Source organism: Tupaia chinensis, unplaced genomic scaffold (genome assembly GCF_000334495.1).
Source record: "Tupaia chinensis unplaced genomic scaffold, TupChi_1.0 Scaffold000184_1, whole genome shotgun sequence".
Lineage (NCBI taxonomy): Eukaryota > Metazoa > Chordata > Mammalia > Scandentia > Tupaiidae > Tupaia > Tupaia belangeri.
In genome coordinates, this window is record NW_006159659.1 from 5,033,039 (window position 1) to 5,050,178 (window position 17,140).

The window sequence follows — 17,140 nt, forward strand, 5'->3', positions numbered from 1 at the left end:
AGGAAGGTGTGTGTTTGTATAAATTAAGAAAAAAATGAACGGTTATACTTCAATTCTTTAAAAACGGAGTAGATAATGATATTATGGACTAGAAAGACTTGAAGAGTAAACAAATATATATGAATCACCAATGTGTCCAGCAAACTCTTTGATTATATCGATTGAAACAAAATTCTTTGGGTAGAAAATATAAATATGGTCAAAGAGTATATTTTACAAGAATATTTCACAGCTTACTGCAAAATAATCCTTGAGAACTTTTAAATTTCCTATAATAAACACAAATAAAACATTCCGATTTTAACCCACTTACTGCGGAATAGTCACAAAAATGAACTATTAAAATCTCAAAAAATAATAAAAATGAGCACAGTAAAGTATAAAAGCAACAAAACTTTCAGAGCATTTAATCACTTTCATTCAACAAATATTTACTGAGCCAGCATATATTTGACGTATCAGAAATACAAGTTGCTTATCCTTTATCTAAAATCTTGGTACCAATATTGTTGCAGGTCTTGGATATTCTGGAGTTTCAAAATTTCTGCATATATATAAAGTACATATTTTGGGGCTGAGATTCAAGTCTAAACATGAAAATTCATTTATGATTCATATATATCTTATACACATAGCAAGAAGTCAATTTGACACATTTATGTATTACAGCATTGTGACTGAAACCTATTGCATGAGGTCAGGTGTGGAATTTTTTACTTGTGGTGTCATGTTGGCACTCAAAGAGTTTTGGACTTTGGAGCATTTTCTATCCTAGATTTTCAGATGGGGGATATATAATCTAATATGTAATGTAGTTCTACCTTAGAAATTTGCTTTCTAACAGAGGCTTTCAATAAATCTCCCGTTGGCCTTAGTTATTGCTATCTAATTAAACTCTTTAAGGTTGTGTGTGTGTGTGTGTGTGTGTGTGTGTGTGTGTGTTTGAGAGATTTTTGCTATAGGGAGTGTGTGCTCACCAGAGAGAGACAGACAGAAAACGAGAATCACCCCCCAGGAGGGATGGTCATGCCATAATCCCTTTCTCCTCCATTCTCCTCCTGGGATCTTGGGCACGTACATACACATGTCCAGAGTGAGTTTCATGCCACAGGGTCTGGGACTTAACCGTGGTCGGCTATGTGGGAGTCCAGTGACGTAAATGCTACACCATCTGCTGGCCCCTTTAATGTACTTTTAATCTTCTGCAAGATATTAAAATACAAAACCCATACAATTAAACCTTCATCTAGTAGATGTGTGTGGCAAGGTATGTATAAAAGAATTTTCTATCCTGCCAATTCACCTGACCTGCTCAGAAAACTTCCACTCTTCTTTTCTAATATCCTACAACATTCTGGGATTCCCATGTTTGAACAACACTCATCTATTCTTGTTAAAGTGTACCTATCCTGCCAAACCTCCAACAACCATGACTATACCACTAACTGGGTATACTAATTACTGTACTAAAATAATAATTGCAGTAAAAGTTGGGAATTAACTCATCAAATAATCTACTTCTGCTTATTTCTCTAGCTCTTATAAAAATATTATTAATACCAACATTGGATTACTAAAATTTGCTATATTAACAAAATCAAGTAAATGTAATCTACCTTTTTCTAGAGAGATTTGAGTTCAGACAGTGGAAGTTCTAGATTTCACTACCAATTTTTTTTTTAAAATGTTATAGGATACATGCACTTGCCAGAGAGAGATAGGAAGAGGAAAAGTGAAAAATCATCCCCCTCCCCCTAACTGGGGAGGGGACGGCCACACCACAATCCCTTCTCCTCCATCCTCCTTTCAGGAGTTTGGGCACACATGCACAAGCACCTAGTACGAGTTTGTTTGTTTGTTTGTTTCTTTCTTTCTTTTTTTTTTTTTTTTTTTTTTTTTTCTGCTATAGGGCACATGCGCTCGCCAGACAGAGAGACAGAGAGACAGAAAGCGAAAAATCACTCCCCAGGGGGGATGGCCACACCGCAACCCCTTCTCCTCCATTCTCCTCTCAGGATCTTGGGCACACATGCACACACGCCTGGCGCAGCACGAGTTTTAAGCTGCCAGATCCAGGACTCAAACCAAGGTGGATCACATGGGAGTCCAGTGCCTTAACCACCATGCCACCTGCTGGCTTTATCTATCAAATTCTTAACCTTTTTTTTTTTTTACATATTTATAGTTGTTCATAAATTCTTACTGGCTCCTCTGTCTCTTCTAGGACAACCTGTGTGTTATACTATATGTCCTCACACCAGTGGAAGAATTATTGAGAATCTGTCCCAAAGCAGTCACAAGAGAGTTGGTTCTATGGTTAGCATGACAACAAAGCCAGAAAAGTGACATCACTGGAGAGTTGAGAACATAGATTCCTAGGTATTTTGGCAAATGAAGGTTAAAATGACAGTCTAGAAAGTTCTAGTATATAAACATATATTTCCAAGATCAAAAAGGAAAAGATTTTAAACCAGAGGCAAAGAAGGTATGTCAGTTAAATAGTAGCAACAACCTTAACCATAATCCCTTACTCATTATAGACACTGCTCTAAGTACTTTACAAAAGGAATTAACCCATTATATACTTATAACATCCTGTATTAATGGTGTTCTCACTGACCAGATAAAACTGAGGCAACAAGAAGTCAGATAACCTGCCCAACATCAAACAACTGGACTAATGACAGCAATAAGATTCACAGAGCAGGCTCTTAATCACTGCCACTCTTCAGCAGCAAAGGTATTCAAACTGAAGCAGCAGGAACTGCAACAGTGACCATTACTGAGCTCTTCTTCTGTGCCTAACTCTGAGGTTCACACTTCACAAAAGTCACCTCACATAATAGTTGCAATAACTCCACAAGAAAGATATTTGTACTGTTGCTATTATTTTCAGTTTAGAGATGATCAAATTAAGATTTGGAGAGACCGGGACCAGCAGTTAGCTTAATGGCTATGTCACTGGACTCCCATGTAGTCGACCGTGGTTCACGTCCCAGACCCGGTGGCTTAAAACTCACTCTGGGCGCGTGTGCATGCATGCCCAAGATCCCGAGAGAAGAACGGAGGAGAAGGGATTGCGGCATGGCCATCCCCCGTGGGGGGTGATTTCTCGCTTTCTGTCTCTCTGTCTCTCTCTGTCTGTCTGGCGAGCGCACACACCCTATAGCAAAAAAAAAAAAAAAAGATCTGAAGAAACCAATGTGCCTAAGATTTTTAATCAGGTCAACTGCCTCTATTGCCTAAACTTTGGCAAAAGCTAAAAGTCTAGAACTTCAGAATCTGGAGCCAGCAGATAGCACTGTAGTTACGTCACTGGATTCTCACATGGCCGGCTACAGTTCGAGTCCTGGAACAGGTGGCTTGAGAATCATGCCAGGCACATGTGCATGTGTGCCCAAGATCCCAGGAGGAGAAGAGAAGAGATTGCAGTATGGTCAACCCCCCTGGGGGCATGATTTCTCACTTTCCCTCTCACTGTCTCTGTCTCTGTCTCTCTCTCTCCAGCAAGTACACGTACCCTATGGCAAAAACCTCTTTTAAAAAAACGCAAAAATTCAGAATCTAAACTCATTCCATTTAGGGTCTCTCATTTCCTTCAGAACTCGTTTCTGGGCCAGCAGGTAGCATAGCGGTTATAGTGCTGGACTCCCGCATGGCCAACTATGGTTCAAGTCCTGGATCTGGTGGCTTGAAAATCACACCAGGTGCATGTGTATATGTGCCCAAGATCCCAGGAGGGATTGCAGCATGGCCATCTCCCCTGGCAGGTGATTTCTCACTTTTCCTATCCCAGTCTCTGTCTCTCTCTGGCAAGCGCATGTGCCCTATGGCAAAAACCTTCAAAAAATAAAAAGAAAGAAAGAAAGAAATGTTCCTTAAGGCTTGGTTACAGTGGTGCACACATAGCTGGAAGCCACAAGGAAGGCCCAGGCTCAGTTTCTGGGTTATCTGGTTGCAGGTAGCTATAATCCTAGCATTTAATTAGAAGGCTAGTGCCAGAGATTTTACACAACCTCACAAAAGTAGCAAATACCAAGACTGTAAGGCATTATGCAGAAAACAGGAGATTCACTGGAGGGTAGAATAGGAAATGGGATATTCACACACTGAGAGAGCCTTGTCTAGAAAAGGTAAAGTCCAGAGCTGGCATGTGGCATAGTTGTTAAGGTACTGGACTCCCATATGGCTGACCGTGGTTCAAGTCCCAGACCTGGCGGCTTGCTTTCTCACTTTCCCTTTCTCTCTCTCTCTGAGAGCACATAGCCCCTATTGCAAATCAAATAATAATAATAAATAAAATTAAATAATTCTTTTTTTAAAAAAAAGGAAAAGGTAAAGCCCTACTAAGTACAAGCTTAAGTATAGGCTCCTCACCACCGTGGACTTTGCTTAGAGGGAATGTGGTTGTACTAACACGAGGCACAGAGAGAAAGCACACTGTTGGTGGACACGGCAAAAGTACTGCTGGTGAATATATGCCCCCAAAGTTATAAATCGCAGGCAACAAGGAGTCCGAGCCTTAAACAAAGCTAGTTTATGCCTAGCCTTCTCAGCATGAGGAGCCCAAAGATATACTACAAACTTTAAATAAAAAGCCCCTTACTGTTTGCCTCTATACAGACTGTGTCTGCTCAGCACTGTCCTCAACAAAACAGAAGCAGTGCAAATACCAATCTCAGGGGGAAGTCGGAACTTCCATAGGGACCACTATTGTATGCGGTTTGTATGCTTTCCTATGGTGATAAGAAATAAAACCCTTCATATGGAAAGGGTTTTTCTTTGGGAATAGTAAAGAGATAAGAAATTGGGAGCTTTCAATCCCACTGTATACCAGGGAATTCCAAAAGGATATTAAGGAATAAAGTAGGTTCTGAACTACCAGGAAAAAAAGATACCCTAGAGCCTCCTTCAAATTAAAAAGATGTCCCAGGGCCAGTTTATGCCTGATAAAGCACTGAGCAGCTCAAAAAGCACATAAGGAAGCAACCCAAGAAGACCTGAAAACTTATCTAAACAACCATTTCCACAAGCAATTCCAAACAAGGCCAGTAGAGGTAACTAAGATTTCACAAGGATACAGTCCTGCCTTTGCTTTCTTCTCAAGAATGCTTCACATTAAAATCGCTGGAGAATTCTTTTGTTTTTGTTTTTAATCCCAGTGCCAGGTCACACCGTATACCAATTAAATTAGAATGCCTGGAGATAAGAACCAACATTAGTTGGGTTTTTTTTTAGTAACTATTTTATTTAACTTTATTTATTTATTTTAGTTTGACCAGAGAGGGACAGAGCAAGAGAGAGACAGAGAGATAGAGAGAGAGAAAGTGAGAAAGCAAGCAGCCAGGTCCAGGACTTGAACTGTGGGTCGGAAATGTGGGAGTCCAGGACCCCTAACCACCATGCCACCTGCCGGCCCCTAACAGTATTTTTTAAAAGAGTGCTGTGTTGAACCAGCCCAGTGGCCTAGTGGTGAAGAGTAGTGGTTCCCTGCTGGTCCCCCACAGCTTAAAAAACACACCCGGTGTATGTGCAAGTATGCCCCCAGATCCCAAGAGGATGAAGAAATACAAAAGTGACTGCAGTGTAACCATGCTCCCGGGGGTTGCTCTCTTCTCTCTCTCTCTCTCTCTCTCTCTCTCTCTTTCTCTCTCTCTCTCTTTTAAAGTAGCACTCCCAGTCCTATCCCCTCTAACCTCAAAGTAGTCTATCATTTTCCATATGAAATTACATATGCTGTCTTTAAAATCTTGAGACAGGGATTGTTCCAGGGCCTAGAGTTTATGGAAGCCGGATCCCACAAGGCCTACTCCAATTTAAGTTCCAGCCCAGTGACTTGAAAAACACACCGGGTACATGAGCGTGCATGCTCAAAATCCTTCCAGGATGGAGAAATGGAGAAAAGGGATTGCTGCATTCCCACACCCCTTTAGGGGGTGCTTTCTCCATCTCCCTCTCCCTCCCTGACTCCCTGTCTTTCTCTGGTGAGCACACCCACCCTCAGGCAATTAAAAAAAAGGCCAGGACCAGCAATTGGCATAATGGCTATGTTGCTGGACTCCCATGTAGTTGACCACAGCTCGAGTCCTAGATCCAGTGGCTTAAACACACACCAGGCATGTGTGCGTGCGTGTGCGTGCGTGTGTGCGTGCGTGTGTGCTCAAGATCCCGAGAGGAGAATGGAGGAGAAGGGATTGCGGCGTGGCCATCCCCCCAGGGGGTGATTTCTCACTTTCTGTCTCTCTGTTTCTCTCTTTCTGGTGAGCAGCACCTGTGCCTGATAGCAAAAACATCTCAAAAAAAAAAAAAAAGCAAGCCTTGGGCTGGCGAGAGGTGTGGTGGTTAACGTGGCTGGATCTCACATAGCTGACTGTATTGTTCGAGTCACAGACCCAGTAGCTTTAAAAAAAAAAAAAACACTGGGCATGTGTGCAAGTGTGTCCAAAATCCTGAGAGGAAAATAAGGAGAAGGGATCATGGTGTAGCCATCCCCCTGGGGGGTGCTTTCTCACCTTCTCTCTCTATCCCCTCTGTCTGTCTCTGACAAACGCATGTGCCCTATAGAAAACTAAAGAAAAGCATCAAATCAATCATTTTACCCTCATACAATGGTAATAATTATACCTAACACTTATATTTTTATTTACCCAGCATGTTTCAGTACATGTTTGCTGACAGCCTCTCATTCAATTAGCACTGGTCCCTCTTAGAAAGGCTACAGGTTTAGGACCAGCAGTTGGCGTAATGGCTATGTCGCTGGACTCTCATGTAGTCGACCGCGGTTCGAGTCCAGGACCTGGGGGCTTAAACTCATGCTGGACATGTGTGCGTGCATGCCCAAGATCCCGAGAGGAGAATGGAGGAGAAGGGATTGCAGCATGGACATCCACCCCTGGGGGGGTGATTTCTCACTTTCTGTCTCTCTGTCTCTCTCTGTCTGTCTGGCGAGTGCACGCGCCCTATAGCAAAAACCTCTCAAAAAAAAAAAAAAAAAAAAAAAGAAAGGCTACAGGTTTGAAAGTTTCTACAAAGAATTTATGGACAACATGACATATGACATTGGTATTAAGTCACTGAAGAACTATCCAGTCTTAAAAGATGGTATAACATGTTGCTGGTGAGAAGAGTTCATTTCCCAAATAGCCTAAAAGAAGACTACAGTATCTGTTTGAAGGCTACCTCAGCTAGGAGGATTTTAAAACCTCATTACATTTTTCTAGCCCACATTGATCTTCCTCTAACTCCCACCGCACGTTACTTTATACCAATTGATTTTACGCATAATCTTGTCCAATCATATGTGAGCCTTATCTACTTGATTAAGTCCCCAGTCTCTTGAGGGCAAGAATAACATGCCTTACAAGGCTGCCATACCACCCCAAAGCCTGTTGAAGGGCAGTCACTGAGAAACGCCCTATAGTTTACTGTCAACAACAGATCTCTCTGAGCCTAACCCTACCTTCTCCCAAACAGCAAGATGATCTTCTTGTGATGTTTTTCGGAGTACAGAGTCAAAGGATAGAAATTTGGAGGTTAAATTCAAATATCTTCAATTATCCATTTCTGGAACAGAAGAGCCTTGGGACCAGCAGTTGACGTAATGGCTATGTCGCTGGACTCCCATGTAGTCTACTGTGGTTCGAGTCCCGGACCCGGTGGCTTAAACTCACGCCGGGCACGTGTGCTTGGGTGCCCAAGATCCTGAGAGGAGAATGGAGAAGGGATTGTGGTGTGGCTATCCCCCCTGGGGGGTGATTTCTCGCTTTCTGTCTCTCTGTCTCTCTCTGTCTTTCTGGCGAGCGCGCCCGTGCCCTATAGCAAGCAAACAAACAAACAAACAAACAAACAAAAACAAACAAAAATGCTCTCTCAAAAAAAAAAAGAAGAGCCTTAGAAGAAATCTACTCCAATCCCTTACATTTCAGATGAAAAAACTAAAACCCAGAGATGTTAAGGGTCTTGCCTAAAATGAGACAACCAGTTAGTGACAGAAACCACAATGGTCCAGAATGCAGGCCTCCACCCATTGTCTATGTTTTTCTACACAACACTTTCCCCTTACCTCCACTAGAAAGATTGTTTATAAATACTTAATGAATTGTAATATTTAAATAAAGCTTTGTTCATTTTTGCTTTAAAGGAATATAATGAGAAAATACTGATAGCAGTACAAAAACAATGATCCTAAAAATCCTGAAGATACATAACTTAGACTGTTTATTAAATTACCAAGTTGGCCCATTAAAGTTCTAAACATGCCTTCTTCCCATAAATTGAAGCATTATAAAGTTGCTACAAGAAGAATTTTAAAAATTCATCTTATTTTTTTATACAACCAATAAATTGACATAGAAAAAAATAAGAAGTAGGGTTAGCCTCATAGCCTAGATAGAACTGGATCCCATATGGTCAACTGCAGCTTGAGAACAGAAGGGACTGGTAGGGCATGACCATGCCCCATTGTGGGTGCTTCCTCCCCCTCTCTCTACTTACCTCCCCCCACCCCCAGCAATTTGAAAAAATAAAACTACAATGTAAAATAGAGACAAATATAAGGTTTTCTGGAAGTAGAGATTACTTTAATCATGATCAGCAAACATACTGATAACATTTGCAGAAAAAATAATTTGGAGCACTATGCAGAAAAGCCCAGGCTCGGACCTGGCAGCATGGTGGATAAGGTGGCTGGATGCCACATGGCTGACTTCTTGGTTCAAGTCCTGGACTCAGTGGCTTGAAAAAACATGCCAAGTGCATATGCGTGCATACCCAAAAATCCTGAGGGAATGGCATGGTGGATAAGGTGGCTGAATGCCACATGGCTGACTACTTGGTTCAAGTCCTAGACTTAGTGGCTTTAAAAAAAAAAACATGCCAAGCATATATATGTGCATACCCAAAATCCTGAGAGAAGGACTGGAGTGAGACCATGCCCCTTGGGAGAAATGCCTTCCTTTTCTCTCTCTCTGTATCTCTCTGTCTCTCTGGCAAGCACAAATGCCCTACAGTAAATTTGGGGGGTGGGGGAAGCCTGGTCTCAAGCACAGCCTTGGTTTATCCACTCATTTGTTCTCTTATTCATTCACAATATTTATTAAAGCACCTGTGTCAGGAAGTGACAATGAGAAAGGTAAAACAAGGTAGACAGAATTCTAGCTCTTCTAGATATTACACTTTAGTAAGTGTGGGACAATGAGCAAAGACACAAGCTGATTTCAGCTTATGATAAATTGCTATGGAAAAAAAAAACATGATGATGGGTCTAGGGAAGTCTACTTAAGGCATGAGGTTAAGGAAGTTCTTCTGAGAAGATCATATATTCGACCTGAGAAAGAAAAGGAAGTACAAAGTGTGGTTCCAACTTCTTTCCAACTAAAACCTTTAAGATTCTTTTCTGATCAGAATCCTGGTAGCAGGAAGTAAATTTCTTAGTACTAACAAATGAGAATAAAAAGGCTCCTGAGCCCTGGCATGGAAGGGCCTGGTCTAGAGAAATGGTCCAAAGTGAACAGAAGGAAACCCAAACCAACAAGTAAAGAAAGCTTTGGGTTCCCCTTTCTTACAAGAATAGCAGTTCCGCCGTTTGGTAACGCACAGGAAGAGCAATAATGTGATATGTTGGTCTTTTCACAGAAAAACATGTTCTTATTGGCATTTTCTAATTTGAAGGGGATAGTGACAAGATGTGGGATGGAATAAGTAGTAATCTGTTAGAACATTTGCCTAAAACTGTTATTAAGCATTTTAAATACAATGTTCAAACTCAAAAGTATTCTTTGTTAAGGAACATGAAAGTAGAAAAACAAACATGAGTAAATTTTTTCTGCATGTTTATACTTATTATAAGTTTTACTGTCTCCACTCCAATTTATAAGATCTTTGCAGAAAAATGCTGTTCAAAACTCTATCATGTCACTTACCACACAGCACACTATATACACAACCAGATATTTATTCAATTTTTCAGTGGTTTCTCTCTAGCCAGAGACCTCAAGACAAATAACATTAGTCCAACATCAAAACTAGAGAAGTGGGGGCCAGCAGGTGGCATGGTGGCTAAAGTGCTGGACTCCCACATGACTGACCATAGTATGAATCATGGACCTTGCTTTCTCATTCCCTTTCTCACTCTTGCTCTCGCTCTCTGTCTCTCTCTGGTCAAATTAAAAAAATAATGATAAACACAAACAAAGTTAAGTAATTCTTTTTTAAAAAATCTAGAGAAACATAAAGACAAATGGCAAGCACAAATGCCCTACAGTAAATTTGGGGGGTGGGGGAAGCCTGGTCTCAAGCACAGCCTTGGTTTATCCACTCATTTGTTCTCTTATTCATTCACAATATTTATTAAAGCACCTGTGTCAGGAAGTGACAATGAGAAAGGTAAAACAAGGTAGACAGAATTCTAGCTCTTCTAGATATTACACTTTAGTAAGTGTGGGACAATGAGCAAAGACACAAGCTGATTTCAGCTTATGATAAATTGCTATGGAAAAAAAAAACATGATGATGGGTCTAGGGAAGTCTACTTAAGGCATGAGGTTAAGGAAGTTCTTCTGAGAAGATCATATATTCGACCTGAGAAAGAAAAGGAAGTACAAAGTGTGGTTCCAACTTCTTTCCAACTAAAACCTTTAAGATTCTTTTCTGATCAGAATCCTGGTAGCAGGAAGTAAATTTCTTAGTACTAACAAATGAGAATAAAAAGGCTCCTGAGCCCTGGCATGGAAGGGCCTGGTCTAGAGAAATGGTCCAAAGTGAACAGAAGGAAACCCAAACCAACAAGTAAAGAAAGCTTTGGGTTCCCCTTTCTTACAAGAATAGCAGTTCCGCCGTTTGGTAACGCACAGGAAGAGCAATAATGTGATATGTTGGTCTTTTCACAGAAAAACATGTTCTTATTGGCATTTTCTAATTTGAAGGGGATAGTGACAAGATGTGGGATGGAATAAGTAGTAATCTGTTAGAACATTTGCCTAAAACTGTTATTAAGCATTTTAAATACAATGTTCAAACTCAAAAGTATTCTTTGTTAAGGAACATGAAAGTAGAAAAACAAACATGAGTAAATTTTTTCTGCATGTTTATACTTATTATAAGTTTTACTGTCTCCACTCCAATTTATAAGATCTTTGCAGAAAAATGCTGTTCAAAACTCTATCATGTCACTTACCACACAGCACACTATATACACAACCAGATATTTATTCAATTTTTCAGTGGTTTCTCTCTAGCCAGAGACCTCAAGACAAATAACATTAGTCCAACATCAAAACTAGAGAAGTGGGGGCCAGCAGGTGGCATGGTGGCTAAAGTGCTGGACTCCCACATGACTGACCATAGTATGAATCATGGACCTTGCTTTCTCATTCCCTTTCTCACTCTTGCTCTCGCTCTCTGTCTCTCTCTGGTCAAATTAAAAAAATAATGATAAACACAAACAAAGTTAAGTAATTCTTTTTTAAAAAATCTAGAGAAACATAAAGACAAAGAATCAGTGAATATTTAAACCACAACACCTTTATTATGAAGATAAGGAAAGTAAAACACAAAGAAGGATGAAAAGCTACGTAATGTCAAATAAATGGGGAAAAATTAGGCAGCCAAACTCAGGCCAGGACACCAGTGTTTTTCAAAAGTAGGGAACAAAAATCAATTTAAGGGAACCAGCAGTTAGCGTAATGGCTATGTCGCTGGACTCCCACATAGTCGACCGCGGTTCGCGTCCCAGACCCAGTGGCTTAAAACTCACACTGGGCGCTTGTGCGTGCGTGCCCAAGATCCCAAGAGGAGAATGGAGGAGAAGGGATTGCGGCGTGACCATCCTCCCTGGGGGGTGATTTCTCGCTTTCTGTCTCTATGTCTCTGTCTGTCTGGCGAGCGCATGCGCCCTATAGCGAAAACCTCTCCAAAAAAAAATCAATTTAACAGCAATGGGAGGGGGGAATCAGGGAAAAAAAATTCATTTAAAAGACACAAAAATTGGGACCAGCAGATGGCATAGTGGTTAAGGGCGCTGGATTCCCACATGGCTGACCATGGTTCGAGTCCCAGACCTGGCGGCTTGCTTTCTTACTTTTTCTCTCTCTCCCATTCTGTCCCTCGCTAGTTAAATTAAAATAATTAATTAATTTAATTAAATAGAGTTTAATAAAATAATATTTTTAAAAGACACAAAAATTAAAAGTTATCTAGTGATTATAACATATATGGTAATATCTTTGACTGGACCAACTGTACAGATGCACGCTGATTAAAAGTAAATAAAAATATTAGGTTGTGGTGTATTTTTCTATACAAAAATGTGTCATGACTTGGGGCTGGCAAGTGGCATGGTGGTTAAGAGTGCTGGACTCCCACATGGTCAACCTCAGTTCGAGTCCTGGACCCAGAAGCTTGATCTCTCTCTCTCTCTCTCTCCCTCCCTCCCTCTCGCCTTCCCTCCCTCTATCCTTCTCTGGTCAAATTAAAAATACAGAAATAAATAAGGACCAGCAGTTGGCATAATGGCTATGTCACTGGACTCCCATGTAGTCGACCCTAGTTCAAGTCTCAGACCCAGTGGCTTAAACTCACGTCAGGTGCGTGTGCATGCGTCCCCAAGATCCCGAGAGGAGAGTGGAGGAGAAGGGACTGCACATGGCCATCCCCCCTGGGGTAGGTGATTTCTCACTTTCTGTCTCTCTCTCTCTGTCCTTCTGGAGAGCACACATGCCCTATAGCAAAAATATTTAAATAAATTTTATAAAGTTCAATAAAATGATTATTTTTAAAAAAGTATCAGGACTTTCCCAATGACTATATATACATATATATAATTTAAAAATCAATCTAACAGTTCATAACTAGCACTTAAAAATAGAAATCGTCAGAGTACACTGTATACACTACAGATTTTGTTTTGTGAAACTTTTCTTTCAGTTCATTTACTTTTATGTGCATAGACACATGCATACACACAGCTATACAACTGTGGATTCACAATATAAAAAGATCTCTTAGCCTGGACTCTGGTGCAAGTAGTAGCCTACTCAATGGCAATACTGGAAGTAACATGATCAACTGCAAGTTCAGATCCTGTGTATACCTAAAAACACACCAAGGGCATGCATACCCAAGATCCTGACAATCTGAAGGACTAAGGAAAGGAGACTACAGTGTGAGGAGACTCTGTTGAGGGTGCCTTTCTTTCTCTGACTCTGTCTCCCCTTTGCACACATGTATGCACTCACTCATGAATAAAATAAAATTTAAAAATACATATCTTTTGCTGGCCCATCCCATAGTCTAGTAGTTAAGGGAGCTGGATCTCACATGGCTGACTGACCACAATTTGAATCCTTGCCCCAGTGGCTTGAAAAACATACTGGATATATATGTGTGCATGCCCAAGATTTCAACAGGATGGAGAAATAGAGAAGAAAGGACTGCAGTGTGACCAGCTCTATTAGGAGGAAGGGATACTCCTCTTCCCAGCATATGTGCCCTCCGGCAATTAAAGAAAAACACACAAGTGGCAGTCAACGAGTTTACAAAACACAGCATTTCACATTGCCCGTCATTAAGTACTTTCTTATATTTTTATATCAACACTAAAAAAAGCAACATTAGAAACATCAGGGGACCAGCAGTTTGCATAATGGCTATGTCGCTGGACTCCCACGTAGTCAACCACCATTCACGTCCCAGACCCGGTGGCTTAAACTCACGCTGGGCAGGTGTGCATGTGCGTGCCCAAGATCCCAAGAGGAGAATGGAGGAGAAGAGATCGCTGCGTGGCCATACCCCCTGGGGGGTGAGTTCTCGCTTTCTGTCTCTCTGTCTCTCTCTGTCTTTCTGGCGAGCGCACACACCCTATAGCAAAAACCTCTCCAAAAAAAGAAAAAAAAAATGAGTAAATGGCTAATGCTCCCATAAAATCTCTTGTTCAAACACTCATTTTGGCATGTATTCAGTGCTTTGCTTTTTGTGCTGTTACAACTTACACTAAAGTAACTATCAAGAGCAACAGCAGCAACTAACAAGCAGCAGAGAAGTTCTCATTTTGCCAAAGATGCAATAAGAATCACTGTCTACTAGTCTCCGAAAGTTAGAGAGGTATATATTTATTACAAAAAGACACAGTATGGCACCAGAGCTCAGAGATTCATATGGTTTTCTCCAAAAAAGATTCAGAAATAAGTGCTCCACAGGTTTAACACAGGAACGTAACATCAAGGAAAAGGCCTATTCTTAAAACATTTTCGCTCTACAATATTGCCTGAGACTAATGGGAAAACTTAGCACAGGACATACCCATCCACTCTACAATTGGGTCTGAAATTTGAAGTGTACTGCCTTGAGAAAAGCTACACTAAAATTCCAACTAATATGAATCTCAGTATATCAAATCATTTTTAGATAGCATATTTTGGGAGAAGGAAAAGAAGACAATAGCAATGAAGAGTACAAAGTTAGATGAAAGGAAAAAGGTAAGAGAGGGATGAAAATAGAAAATGTCTGGGACCAGCACATAGCCTAATGGCTACATCACTGGACTCCATGTAGTCGACCACTGTTCGAGTCCCGGACCCAGTGGCTTAAACTCATGCCAGGCGCGTGTGCGTGCACATGTGCATGCGTGCCCAAGATCCTGAGAGGAGAATGGAGGAGAAGGGATTGCAGCATGGCCAATCCCCCGGGGGCAGGATTTCTAGCTTTCTGTCTCTGTCTCTGTCTTTCTGGCAAGTGCACGCACACTATAGCAAAAATCTCTCAGAAAAAAACAAAAAGAAAATGTTAGGGCAAAAGGAAAACTACTTCATCGCTGTCCTATGATGAAAGTTTAAGCTAAAATATATTATGCAGTACTAAATACTTTAGTCACAGAGCATGACCTGTCCATAGTCTCAGCCAGTCATGTTTTTGGCACAAGTCCCCACCTTCCATTCCACAACCAAGACTAGTATTGGCCACCTTTGTCAGAGACCTCCTACAAAGAAGCCCCAGAGAAAACCAGGAGGGTGGCAGAAGGAGCTGAAGGAGAATTCACTAAAAGAAACAATGAAGTTGGGTCACAAGCAAGTTACAAAGCAGCAGGCCTAAAAGGTACAGAGGCTATGAACCAAAGAAAAGAGAGAGGGGGAAAGAACTAGCATGTCAAGAACACAGAGAAAATATGCAGCTGATAAGAGAGAGGATGAACTAGTTGGTAGCTTCTGATTTCTGGCAGCTTTCTAGTTCTTTCATATACTGATATAGCCCTTTTCCCAGTTCTTTCATGTCTATCCCCTTCCTTGAGATGGTCTGAGAGAATTCTATGACCTGGGGCAGAAAAACCAAACCCTAAGACACAAATGCATGACTCAGAGGGTTTACATCAAAAATTTTCCATGTTAAAAAGAACCTCTAAAAACCCCTATTGAAAATCTGAGCTAAAAGAGCTCTTGGTATGAGACCAATTCACTATTTTGGAGATAAGGAAATTGAGGACCACAAAGTAACCTGAGGTTACACAAACTGACAGAGCTAGGACAAGAACCAAGGTCTCCTATTTCCCTAGTTATTAGTCCTACTACATTCAATAACAACACAGAAACATTTTCCTCAAAACAAGTATTTTCTGCCACACATTTGAATCAGAAATATCTACATGTGTGTGTGCACGCCTTCTTTCAATAAGTTTTCCACTTATTTAATCTCTGACTCTCTATTATCTTTATGAAATGTGTTCATTAGCTTTTTCCTTTTTTTCCTCATATACGTTTCTGAAAATGCATCAGTCACTGAAGACATTACACAATTTGTCAGGTCGGCTGGTTTCTTCTCCCTACAATTCTACACATATAAAGGGCATTTATTCAGGGTATGATATTTCACAAAGTGCACAACAGTGTTTGAACTCAAAGTACTACATACATTTTAAATGAAAAATAAACATTAAGGATCATAAAAACTTTCTTGAAGAAAAACATAACACCCATGTCGGTAAAATTCTGGCAAAAACAGTGCAAGAATAACAAAAACAAAAGAGGGAAAAAAAGTCGACATAAGGTAAAGATGGTGAAGCAAGGATTGCAGAACACCTAGCTACTTACTCTGACAAACACTTAAGCTTCTTGAAGGATCCCCAAAGGACACGGAGGGGGATGGGGGAAGGTGAATAAATCCTTGTATCTTTAAAGCTGATCCACAAAAAAAAAGCAGAGTCATTAATTTTCTAAGAACATTCTCAGCCATGCAAAACAGCTGAGGACAGCCTATTTTTTTTAAATAATTATTTATTTATTTGTAGTTATACATTCATTTATTTTAATTTAACTAGAGAGACATACAAAGAGAGAGAGAGGGAAAGTGAGAAAGCAAGCCGCCAGGTCTGGGACTCGAACCACAGTCGGCCATGTGGGAGAGTACAGCGCCATAACCACCACACCACCTGCTGGTCCCAGGACAGTCTATTTTAAAGAATTCTTTACTTAGGTTTAAGGTGAACAAAGTATAATGAGAAGAACACACAACCTAGGGCGCTAATGATTAAACAAAAAGCACATATCTCCCAAGTCCACAGGACAGTTCGGTCATAGCTAATGAAAGTATCACATGCAAAGGATCTTGGCAGCAAATAAATTAATGGTGTTTATAGTTATACTATTTCTCAATTCTATCAACTTAAAGGATGAGAAAACTCGGGCTTAGAGCCTTAAGCTCACAAAGGCAGGCAGTGGCACGATCAGGATCCTAAGCAGTCTGAGCCACTCTTAATACCACAGTCAGCAATCAACACAGCGTTTAAACTCACCCTTACCAGGCACCCAGGAGATGAGTTCTGAAGAAGGCGTTAAAAGAAGGCATTGGACTTTCTCTTCCAAAGTAGAACAGAACTGAGCTGTCAAAAACGGATAGAGAAGTGAGTGCGGAGCCGGCCGGGCTCTCCATCCCCACAGCTCCGGACCGAGCCCGCCCCACCCGGCTCCCACAGCCCCAGCCAAGCTGTGTCCTCTGCCCGGGCCGCCGGGCCGCGGCTGTCAGACCCAGAGCCGGGACGCGGCCCCGAGGAAGGGACAAAGAGCCTTCCTGGCTCCGGCCAGGGCTGTCTGCGAGCCGGGGATCACCGCCGGGGGCGCGGCGGGGGAGGGGCGGCCACTGGGCCGGACGGGCTCCG

The 17,140-nt window shown here is 41.3% G+C and overlaps 1 protein-coding gene across 7 annotated transcripts in view; it reads right to left on the bottom strand.

The window, feature by feature from the left end:
- CCDC126 (coiled-coil domain containing 126) overlaps positions 1 to 17,140 on the bottom strand; it is a 53,850-nt gene that overhangs the window by 27,468 nt on the left and 9,242 nt on the right. For 2 of the 7 annotated variants that reach the window (XM_027771119.1, XM_014587125.2), the window contains exon 2: positions 16,784 to 16,864. The exons of 1 other annotated variant lie outside the window; for it this stretch is intronic. The gene's annotated coding sequence lies outside the window, so the exon portion shown is untranslated. Of the gene's footprint in view, positions 1 to 2,203; positions 2,293 to 16,076; positions 16,164 to 16,777; positions 16,865 to 17,140 lie in introns of those variants that run through there. 4 more of the 7 variants (XM_014587124.2, XM_014587127.2, XM_014587126.2 and 1 more) reach the window with 4 other exon arrangements.